Source organism: Mastomys coucha, unplaced genomic scaffold (assembly GCF_008632895.1).
Source record: "Mastomys coucha isolate ucsf_1 unplaced genomic scaffold, UCSF_Mcou_1 pScaffold1, whole genome shotgun sequence".
Taxonomy (NCBI): Eukaryota; Metazoa; Chordata; class Mammalia; order Rodentia; family Muridae; genus Mastomys; species Mastomys coucha.
Window position 1 is genome coordinate 81,168,266 of NW_022196891.1, and position 10,709 is coordinate 81,178,974.

Here is a 10,709-nt window from a genome sequence, read left to right on the forward strand (position 1 = left end):
CAGTACCTGACTAACACAGATGTAGAGGCTCACAGCCATCCATCGAACTGAGTACAGGGTCCCCAATGGAGGAGTTAGAAAAAGGACCAAAGGAGCTGAAGGTTTTGCAGCCCCTTAGGACAAACAACAATATGAACTAACTAGTACCCTCAGATCTCACAGGGACTCAACCACCAACTAAGGAGTACACATGGAGGGGTCTGATTGTTCTGGCAGCATGTGTATAGTAGAGGATTTCAAAGTCGATAATCAATGAGAGGAGAGGCCCTTGGCCCTGTGAAGGTTCTGTGCCCCAGTGTAGGGGAATGCCAGGGCCAATAAGTGGGAGAGGGTAGGGTGGCAAGCATGGGGAGTGGGGAGGCAACAGGGGTTTGTTCTTGTGTGTTTGTTTGTTTGTTCATTTTTCGGAGGGGAAACTGGGAAAGGAGAAATCATATGACATGTAAATAAAGAAAATATCTAATAAAAAAAGTTATCAGTTAAAAAAAAAAAGAAATGGTGTGTGTATTAAGATGGTCTATCCATAAAGTAATTCACCAACTGTTTCAATGAACAATGGTTCTGCTTGGAGAGTGGCACAGACATTACTTGAGGGTAAGAATTTGGTTCATTAGCTGTGATAATTTGGAAAAGTATTCATCTCAGAGAAAGAGTAACTTATAAAGTCCTCTTCTTCAAGCTTGATACAAGAGCTACAAATGTCAAGCAAAGCATTCAGTCTCACTCTTTGTCTTTATAAAGATTCTTATGGCCTCAAACTGTGTGCTTTGCCTCATCTTAATCCACTTTACCCAGTGGCAGAAATGGATGCCCCAGTCATTCAAACATAACTTTCCTAGGTAGTTAGATCATTCTGTTACTTCGTTTAGTGCAAAAAAAAGCAAGACCCTGTTGTGCCAGTGAAATGTTCGTGATCCCCCAAAACATTCACAGGAGCCACTCTGATGCAATTCACAGCAGGGTCTTTGTTCTATTCAAGCTAGCTTGGGCCCTCCCCAATGCACCACCGTCATGTAGGATGGTTTTGGTGGGGGGGGAGCCCCAAATGTCAATCATGGCAAGGCTTTATAGTAAACAGCAAACGGAATACGTGCGCATGCATCTAATTGAAAAGCTGCTGTGGCCTTTAACACAATTGGCTGGTGCTGGGAGTCCTATCATAAACTTAACTTCTGCTCCCCTCTGCATTGGTGGTCGTTAGGCAAAGGGTAGGCTTGTAACCAAGGACGCAGATTTGTTGGGGGAATAACCTGGAGACACTCATCTTGTTGAGAGTGTAACCTGGAAACTCTGGTCTTGTTGGGGACTAGCCTAGAGACTGGAGCTAGGCTCAGGTTTTGTTGGGGGGCAACTTGGAAACGAATGCTAGGTATCAGTGTGTTCATTTACCGGAGTTCAAACTTAGGTCAGGTTCTCTAAAATAGAGTCTCAACTTAAAAGATTTGGCATCTCATCCCTATCTCAAAAAACCCAAACAAATAAATGGACAAACATAAATAGACAAGAACAAAAAAGTATTTGTAACTAAGCAGTCAGTGTACCAGAAATCATCATGGCTGTGCCAATCACTTACACAAAGGCCAATCAAAAGTTAGCATAGGGCAGGGAGATGGCTCAAAGTGTAGGAGGGCTTCCTGCGCAAGCACGTTGGTCCTTCTACTAACATCATGTATTTTTAAAGGAACTGTGAATATATATCTTGTCATGTAAAGGGTTAGACTAAGCCTTTACAAGTGAAATAAGAACACTCAAATATTATAAAACGATTAACATACACAAGTACCAAAAGGTGAAAAAATCTGTGCCAAAATAGTGTGATTGGCTAGTTCACTGAGAAACTGGTCAAGTGCTTATGCCTTGTCAGCGACAATATGACACATCATGAAGGAAAGAGATGATAAAAAGAGAAAGGAAATCATAAAAGACAAGAGACATCTACAAGAAGCAGAGGCCACAGCAGAAAAGATGGCAGAGACCGGGGATGATAAGGGAGGACAGTGAGGTGGTGACTGAAGGCCACGAGAAATCCTTCCTTGAGCTGTGGGAGGAAAAACGATGCTTGAACTGGAGTAAATAAGCACGTTCAGGGGGCAGAAGAATTCCCAGGAGCCAGACATTGGACACTGCTTGTCTCATTCTCTCTTGGGAAGTGCATTAGGTCATTATCGCTGTTGTTGTTAATAATTATTAAGTTAGTTAATAGAATAGTGAGGGTTCAAACCCAGCATGGTAGTGAACACCCATAATCCCAGCTCTTAGGAGTCTGAGCCAGGAGGATTGCCATAATCACAAGGCCCGCCTGAGCTACATAGTGAGTTCCAGGCTAGCCTGCTTCACAAGTGTGACACAAGTAGCTGGTTTCATTATGGTGTCTTCACACACATTTGTCACTAAAGTTTGTCTTGATCTGCCCCTCCCCCACTGCTCTTCCCTGCTTCTCCTGCTCCTCTCTTGTCTCTTCAAGGTTTCTTTTTGCCCTTATATTTAGGGGTCCCACTTTGCCTTACACATATTCCACTCCATTCTCTTCCCCCACATCTGCTAAGGGTTCTTTCTTCCTCCTCACTTTTCTCTTTCTTCTTTCACATCCTACACGATGGAATTCTATTCACCCATAGGATGATGAATTTGAAATTGATAGAACTGGGATCATTGTGATCAGTGAAAGAAGCTGCACACAAAAAGATGAAGAGTCTAGATGTAAGTGTGTGTGTGTCTGTGTGTCTGTGTGTGTCTCTGTGTGTGTGGTGTGTGCGTGTGTGTGTCTGTGTGGGTGTGTGTCTGTGCATGTGGTGTGTGTGTATGTGTGTGCGTGTGCGTGTGGTATATGTGTGTGTGGTGTGTCTTTGTGTGTGTGGTGTGTGTGTGTGGTGTGTGTATATGTGTGTGTGTTTGTGTGTGTGTGTGTCTCTGTGTGTGTGTGGTGTGTGTGGGTGTATGTCTGTGTGTGTGTGTGTGTGTGTGCGTGTGGTATATGTGTATGTGTGGTATGTGTATGTGTGTGTGCGTGTGGTATATGTGTGTGTGGTGTATGTCTGTGTGTGTGTGTGTGGTATATGTGTGTGTAGTGTATGTCTGTGTGTGTGTGTGGTATATGTGTGTGTGTGGTGTGTGTATGTGTGTGTGTGTGGTATATGTGTGTGTAGTGTATGTCTGTGTGTGTGTGGTGTGTGTGTATGTGTGTGTGTGTCTGCGTGTGTGTGTGTGTTGGGGAGGGAGTCTGCACATGTACTTGTGCTTGTTGATTTGTGTGTACTTGTCTGTATAGACTTGTGTGAGTTTGTATGTGTCTCTGTGTATGTGTGTGCTTTGGGGATGGGGGTTGGGTGATGCATGGACATGAGCTTATGGATGTGTATTTCACAGACATGTGTGAGTGTGTGCGTGTACTTGTGTTAGCGCATGTGTGCTTGTGTGTATGTTTTGTTCTTCTGCAGTTCCAGGATGTACATGATCTTCCAACTCAAGCCCCAAACCTGAAAGGTTCTACATCTAAGCCTGGGCTCTCAGTTTCTATTCTGCTCAGCTTGGATGTTGTAGGACCCTGGCCAGTCTGCAGCAGCTGGTGATGGGGTAGAGTGTCAAGGTGACCTCTCAGGTCCTAATGTTTATTCAGGAAACACTGTACATACTGAGCCATCCCCCCAGCCCCATGACAGGCATGTTTTATTTTCATCCTTTACTGTTAGCTCGAATGGTGCCAAACATTGGGAAAAAAATTTCACTTTTTCACAGAGTCATCTTTTTCTCAGAATTACTTTCTGTTCCCATCTTCATCGGTTGTGGAGTGCGACAGGCCACAGTGACTACAGTGCAATTCTGAGATCCATTACCACCTAATCAACCGCATTGTTTTCAACTTAATTATAATCTCTTTATTGACATAAATTATATTTTGTAGGTTACCTAGTGCTTAAGAAGGTCTGTGTTTGAATATCAATTAAAGTTGATTAACACTGTGAAGGTGTCAGCTGAAGCCCTTTTAACTCAAGTGCCTGTAGAAGAATTAGCCTGCCTGTTTAGAAATGCTCAACATTGAGAAGACAGAGTGTGGTTTGGAGGCATTCTCTGAAGAGGCAAGGTAAGTGTTATGTGCTTCCATGTTCTGAATGGCACCATTGGGTTTGATGCTACAGAGAAACCATACAAACAGACCTGAGAACTGTCAGTATTGATTTGTGTAACTCATGCTAACTCATTCTTGGGTCAAGTGAAATGAAATGAAATATCATTAGGGAGAAATGAAACTCATGCTTTATGATAAAATGAAAACAGTTCTAACATCATTTTGCTGCTAAATATGCTTTTCCACATCTCTATAAATCTGTATTAAGTTGAAACTATAAATCAAAACCCCATAAATATACCTAGTAGACTACACATCCTCTCTTGGCAGCATGGTGTCCCACAAGCAAGGGTGGCTGTCTTCGTTTTCTTCTTTATTGTGATAAAACACTGACCAAAACCAACTCGTAGAGGAAAGAGTTCATGTCAGCTCACAAGTTATAGTCCATCACCAAGGAATGTCAAGGTAGAATCTGGGATGAGGGAACTGAAGCAGACATCATGGAGGAATCCTGCCTACTGGCTTGCTCCCCTTTGCTTGCTAAGTTTGCTTCCTTATATAACCTAGGACTAGCCGCTCAGGGGAGGCCCTGCCCATAGTGGGCCAGATCCTCCACATCAACCATTCATCAAGAAAAATGCCTCCCAGGTCAATCTGACGGGGGCAATTTCTCAACTGCGTTCACTTTTCCTGTGTGACTCTGGTTGTTTCTCCCAGGGCTCTGTGGCTGCTCAGGATGTATGGCCCTTGCTGCTGCCTAGCATCTCCTGAATGTCACACTGTACCCAGTACTAGCTGGACTAGACACAAATCCCCACCTCAGGGACAAATACATGTGGCTTTTGCACTGTTGTAAAGCCCCCACTTTAAAGGTGCTCTACCATCACTCGGGGGAATACCTGCATATTTTAATTTATTTCACGTTTTTAATTTTTCTACAAGGAGAAGAAAAAATATATAATGTATGCTGATATTCATGTTAAAAATAGCCTTGTAGGAAGAAAAAAAATCAACATAAGCATTGCTATTGAATATAAACTCTAGACTATCTTTCACATAGACTCAACTTACAAAAAGCTGGTCCAATGACATGGAAAGGTAAATATTATGTATCATACTCTATTGTCTATGTGGCAAACAGTGGATCTATCTAGCTTTTTATTATTATATCTAAGTACACTGTAGCTGTCTTCAGACACTCCAGAAGAGGGAGTCAGATCTCATTATGGATGGTTGTGAGCCACCATGTGGTTGCTGGGATTTGAACTCAGGACCTTTGGAAGAGCAGTCAGTGCTCTTAACCACTGAGCCCTCTCTCCAGCCTTATCCAGCTTTTTATAAAATGAACTATACCTTTCACTTTAAGGAAGTAACTATTTACAGCTGAGTAACCATGTAGCTATTCAGAGGCAAGTGTAACAAAATCCCTAAGTAACAAAAATGAAAGCTGTAAGAAAAAAAAAGTGTCAATTCATGTGTCAATTCATGTATTTAGTCCATCTACTGAACATTTTTACAATGCTGATATGAATCAAAGTAACAGTTGAAAATGCTGTCCTGTGAGAGACGGTTCTGAGACACATTCATTCAGATTTAATTCGAGTTCAAACTTAACTGTCCTTGGGGCAGTAGCCTGGAAATCGGTGCAAAGACAGTCTTCAATGACCAGAATGTGATGCAACTTTACGGCTTTGAAGAGAATCACAAACACTCTTGCATCTTTCCTGTTATGGCAAGATTAGGGGGTGTTAGCTGATGCCTGCCAAGGATCAAAGTCAATGTTAAAAACAACGCTTGGGGAGAGCTCTGAGCTGTGTCATGTTCGCAGAAGCGCTTGCTGATGACATGTGGTGTTAGCAAGTGTAGGCTTTGAAGTATTGCCTGTCCAAACTCCATTAGCATGAACCCTTGGAAGGGTAAGTGCCAAGACCCCTTCACGCTTCATCTGACGATAGAATGGAGCAGGGGAAAAGAGGGGGGGGGGAAGAAACAAGCGCGAGAAGATTGTCGTAGAAGACTGACCCAGGAGTCGAAGAAAGAGTAACAATGAAATACTGATACCTTCTGGAGAGAACAGAATGAAGAGCAGTCAGATTATCGACTTCAGAGTTTGTCTCACTCCCTGATTGCACCTTACAGACCAACCAATGTGCTCCATTGCAAAGTGAAAGCAGTATCTTCCCACCAGGATATTTTCTGCTTTCTGAATGAATGAATGACTACAACCACCAAAGCAGGGAGTAAAACAGCAACCAGTACTGCAAAGATAAAGTATATGGGAGTTCCAAAGTGGTCCTCACTCCCAGTTGGAGGATTTCAGAGAAGGACTTGGCAGATGGACACATTTGAGGCCTTAAATGAGGACTAACAGCTTGGAGCTAGCCCAAGAGCACTGTCAGGCAAAGGAACCTTAAGATAAGACCCGTCACGCTAAAACACAGAACAGTGAACATTCCCCCCAAGGAAACCAAAGTAAGGAGGCCAAAGCCAGAGGGCCTCGCAAAGCAGGCTAGAATGTTCTCTTCATTCTGTACGCCTGAGGAGTCTTTAAAGGCACCAAAGCCTGAGCGGGGTCTTGATGCGTCCGTGGGATCCCGCATTAGCAAGATTTCCTGGGTATCAGTGGATGAGACATGCAGGGGGCAGGGAAAATGAACTGTAGAAGAATCCATTAGAGGACACGGGATGTAAGTAAAAGATAACAAGGACTTGGGTTAGCCTGGGGACCGTGGACATGGGGAGGTGGATGAAAGTGCGACACACGTCACAGGCACACCTGCCTGAGCTACGATGGAGTGGGTGCCAGGGCCGAGAGGAAGGTAGGGATGAAGTCTTTATGTGACTGTTTAGCCTGTGCTGATGGCCCTTTCCATCAGGGAAAAGCAGGGAGGGGTGTCTCAGATGAGAGGTTACAAATTTCATTAGGAAGGCCTCACCTTTGAGGAGACAGCATGATTTCTGGATGGAGAGACTTAAAATAGAATCTATAATAGGCTCCTAGAACTCAGCAGAAAGGTGAGCACTCAGGAGACCCTGAAACCTTGATCTCTTCAGGACATCAACTTCCGGGGTGTATTTCTGACATGAGCATTTAATCTGAGCTCTTTCCCATAGAATGTACATCGCCATCTCAAGCTCTAGCTCCAGCACAAGGCACTATAGAGGCTACAAGAGGTTCTCTTCACTCGGGCAGGGAAGGGTGCAGTGTCTTTCCTAAACATCTCCCTTAAAGAAAGATAGTTCTGTGGATAAGGGCTTGCCAAACAAATGTTAATGACAGAGTCCAGTTCTCCAGCACCCACGTGAAAAGGGATGACCAGCCTGTAATCTCAGCATGCTGGAAGTAGAGACAGGGACCTCCGAGCAAGCTGGCTATCTAGACTGGCTTGATTGGTGAGTTCCAGGTTCACCAACTAAAGTGGAGAGTGATTGAAGATGGTTGTTATCCAGTTGTTACCCACCTCTGGCCTTCACATATTTGAATACACATGTTTGTACATCTTCACACACATGACACACATGATCTCATAGACATGCAAACAGACATACAGAATTCTTCATTATATATTATACATATATGTGTGTGTGTGTCTTGGTTTCTTTGCCAGTGTTGTAATAAAATACTCCAACCAAAGCAACTTCAGAGTGAAAGAATTTATTCTGGCTCACAGTTCCAGGTTACAATCTGTCATCACAGGGAGGTTAAAGTCAAATGTTCCAGATAGTTGGTCACATCCCAGCTACACTCAAGAAACAAGGGGCAGCAAATCAAATATGATGAAGGGCAGGATCCTCAAATCAAATGTAATGATGGGCAGGATCCTCTGCCCAGGATACAATCTCACCCAAATTATGGTGGTCATTCCCATATCAATGAATGTAATGAAGATAATCCCTCACAAGCATGCCCAGTGGTTATTCTAGATTCCGTCAAGGCAACAGTTAACAGTTAACACTAGGATTTTCTCTCTCTCTCTCTCTCTCTCTCTCTCTCTCTCTCTCTCTCTGTCTCTGTCTCTCTCTCTCTTTCTCTCTCTCTCTCTCTCAGAGGTTTTCTCTAACATGTAGGGTGGTATTAGTGATTTTTCATCACTTTAGTAAAATAAACACTTGATATCATTAATTTATAAAATAACTATTGATTCTGGATCACATTTTTGAGATTTCAGTCTGCTCTGAGGCACAGGGCCGGCCCTTGGTGGTGTATGTATCACGATGTGAACATAAGATGAAGTTTAAGCTCTCACACCGTGCAGAGGAAATCAAAGAGAGAAAGAGGAAGGGGCCCGGGTCCCACAATTCTCTTGAAGTGCCCCCCTAATGTCATGATTCCCTCTCACTAGGCCCATTTAAAAGCCACAGCGCCTCCTAGTCACTCCAAGCAGCAAGGATCAGGCCATCAGCAGCTAGTCTTTGGAAGCAATCCAGATGTGAGCTATATCATGTGATCTTTCCAGAATCATGATGCTTCAGATGTTCAGAATAAATATCTTCAGAAAATACCAAAGTTCTAGTGATGGGGTGGATTGAAGCAGTTCTCTATCCTTTTTCACTTTATAGGATGAAACGAATCTGAGGCAAGCAAGAAGCACACAATAAAAACTGAGGTGATGAACAACTGGTGCCTTCTACTGAGAAAGGAGAAAGTCCATAAGAGTAGGCGGTCTTTATCTCACAGAAGAGCATGGTCCTTCTCAGAGTCAGGCTGTCAAAGCTGGCAGGGTTCTGAGTGTCTCATTCTTGCTTTTAATTAACAGGCAACCACTGGCATCTCTCAAGGCCACACCCCTCACTGCTCATCTTTGTGCCTGTTCACTCACACAGCCTGCAGGATCAGACATCTGAACAAAGATGGCTGCCTCCTCTAATCCCTGAGAGACAGCCATTCTCCCTTCCAACACCAACCCATTTGATCCATGCTTTACCTCTTCTGTTTGTTTGTTTTGTTTTTTTGAGACAGGATTTCTCTGTGTAGCCCTGGCTGTCCCGGAACTCACTCTGTAGACCAGGCTGGCCTCGAACTCAGAAATCTGCCTGCCTCTGACTCCCAAGTGCTGGATTAAAGTGCACCACAACCGAACTGCAATCATCCTCTTCTGAAGAGGAACTAGTGTCTTGGTAGTGTTTAGGGTTTCAGGCTCTGTGGTCCAGGCATGGATGTGGTTTTTTTTTTTTTTTTTTTTTTTTTTGGTTTTTGAGACAGGGTTTTTCTGTGTAGCCTTGGCTGTCCTGGAACTCACTCTGTAGACCAGGCTGGCCTCAAACTCAGGAATCCACCTGCCTCTACAAATGTGGTTTTTGACAGCAGCTTTTTGCACATTGGGATGCTGAATGTGTGTGTGTGTGTGTGTGTGTGTGTGTGTGTGTGTGTGTGTTGAGTCTTTGCAGGGGCATGTATGTGGTTCAGGGAGTAGGAATATGGACAAGGAACACGGAAAAGGTGATTGTCTCACTCACTGTTCTGTTGCTATGAAGAGACACCATGACCACAGCAACTCATATAAAGAGAACATCTAATTGGAGTTTCAGAGGTTTCGTCCATTATCATGGAGGGAAGCATGGTTGTGCACAGGCAGATCTGGTACTGGTGAGGTAGCTGGGAGGTCTACAACCAGATCTGATGGTGGCGGGAAGGGGGAGAGACTGGGCCTGACTTGAGAATTTGAAACCCCAAAGCCCACTCCCAGTGCCACACTTCCACCAACAAGGCTGTACCCACTCCCACAAGGCCACACCTCCTACTCCCTGTCAAGTAGAGCCAATCCCTAATGACTTAACATTCAAATCTATGAGTCTAGGGGGGCCATTTCTACTCAAACCACCACAGTTCTTCATTGTTCCTTCCCATCTTCTTGTGCATTGAGGGCTCATGTATGCTCTCTCTGCAGCTCAGCACTAAGGAAGGCAACATGAGGCTCAAGGGCAATGCATCATGAAAGATCCGTCTACTGAGATGCCTCCCATGATTTGTGGACATCCCTAGACAATCTGCATCCCAGTCCAGTGGGGCAAAAGCCTGGTGGGAGCCAGAAGGATTTATAACAGGCTGCTAGACAATTGTTATACAGAGGCTGCTAGGCATTTCAAACAGAACTGTTTTCTGACACATCAAGGAGAGTACAGAACCTGCCCAGCAGGAGAGTCGACATCCAAACAGAAAGAGGCAGTTCAAGGCCAGTAGTAACCATGTGCATAATAAATGTCCAAGGTCTTTATCATTCTCTGTGCCTGGTACAGTGTCTTATACACACTCAAGGGGTTTTCTGCACACAGGATATGGAGGCTAGACTCTGAGATTTAGGAAAACATTTGGATAACATCCCCTCCACCCCTTCCACACACACATCTCCCCTCATCAATAAAAAGCCTCAACTCTGAGCCGGGAATTGGTCCTAGTCTCATGTCTGGACATTTTAAATTCCAGATCACATAAGTAATTTTGAGATAAAGTCCTTCTTCCATAAGGAGTTCAGGGTAGGAACAGTTTAGGCAGGTGAGTTCTGTGATGTCACTTCCCGTGAAAACAGCACTTTCTGGAGTCCCGTACTGCAGTAGCTCTTTCTTTCCTTTTTAAAAATTTTTATTAGATATTTTCTTTATTTACATGTCATATGATATCTCCTTTCCCAGTTTCCCCTCCGAA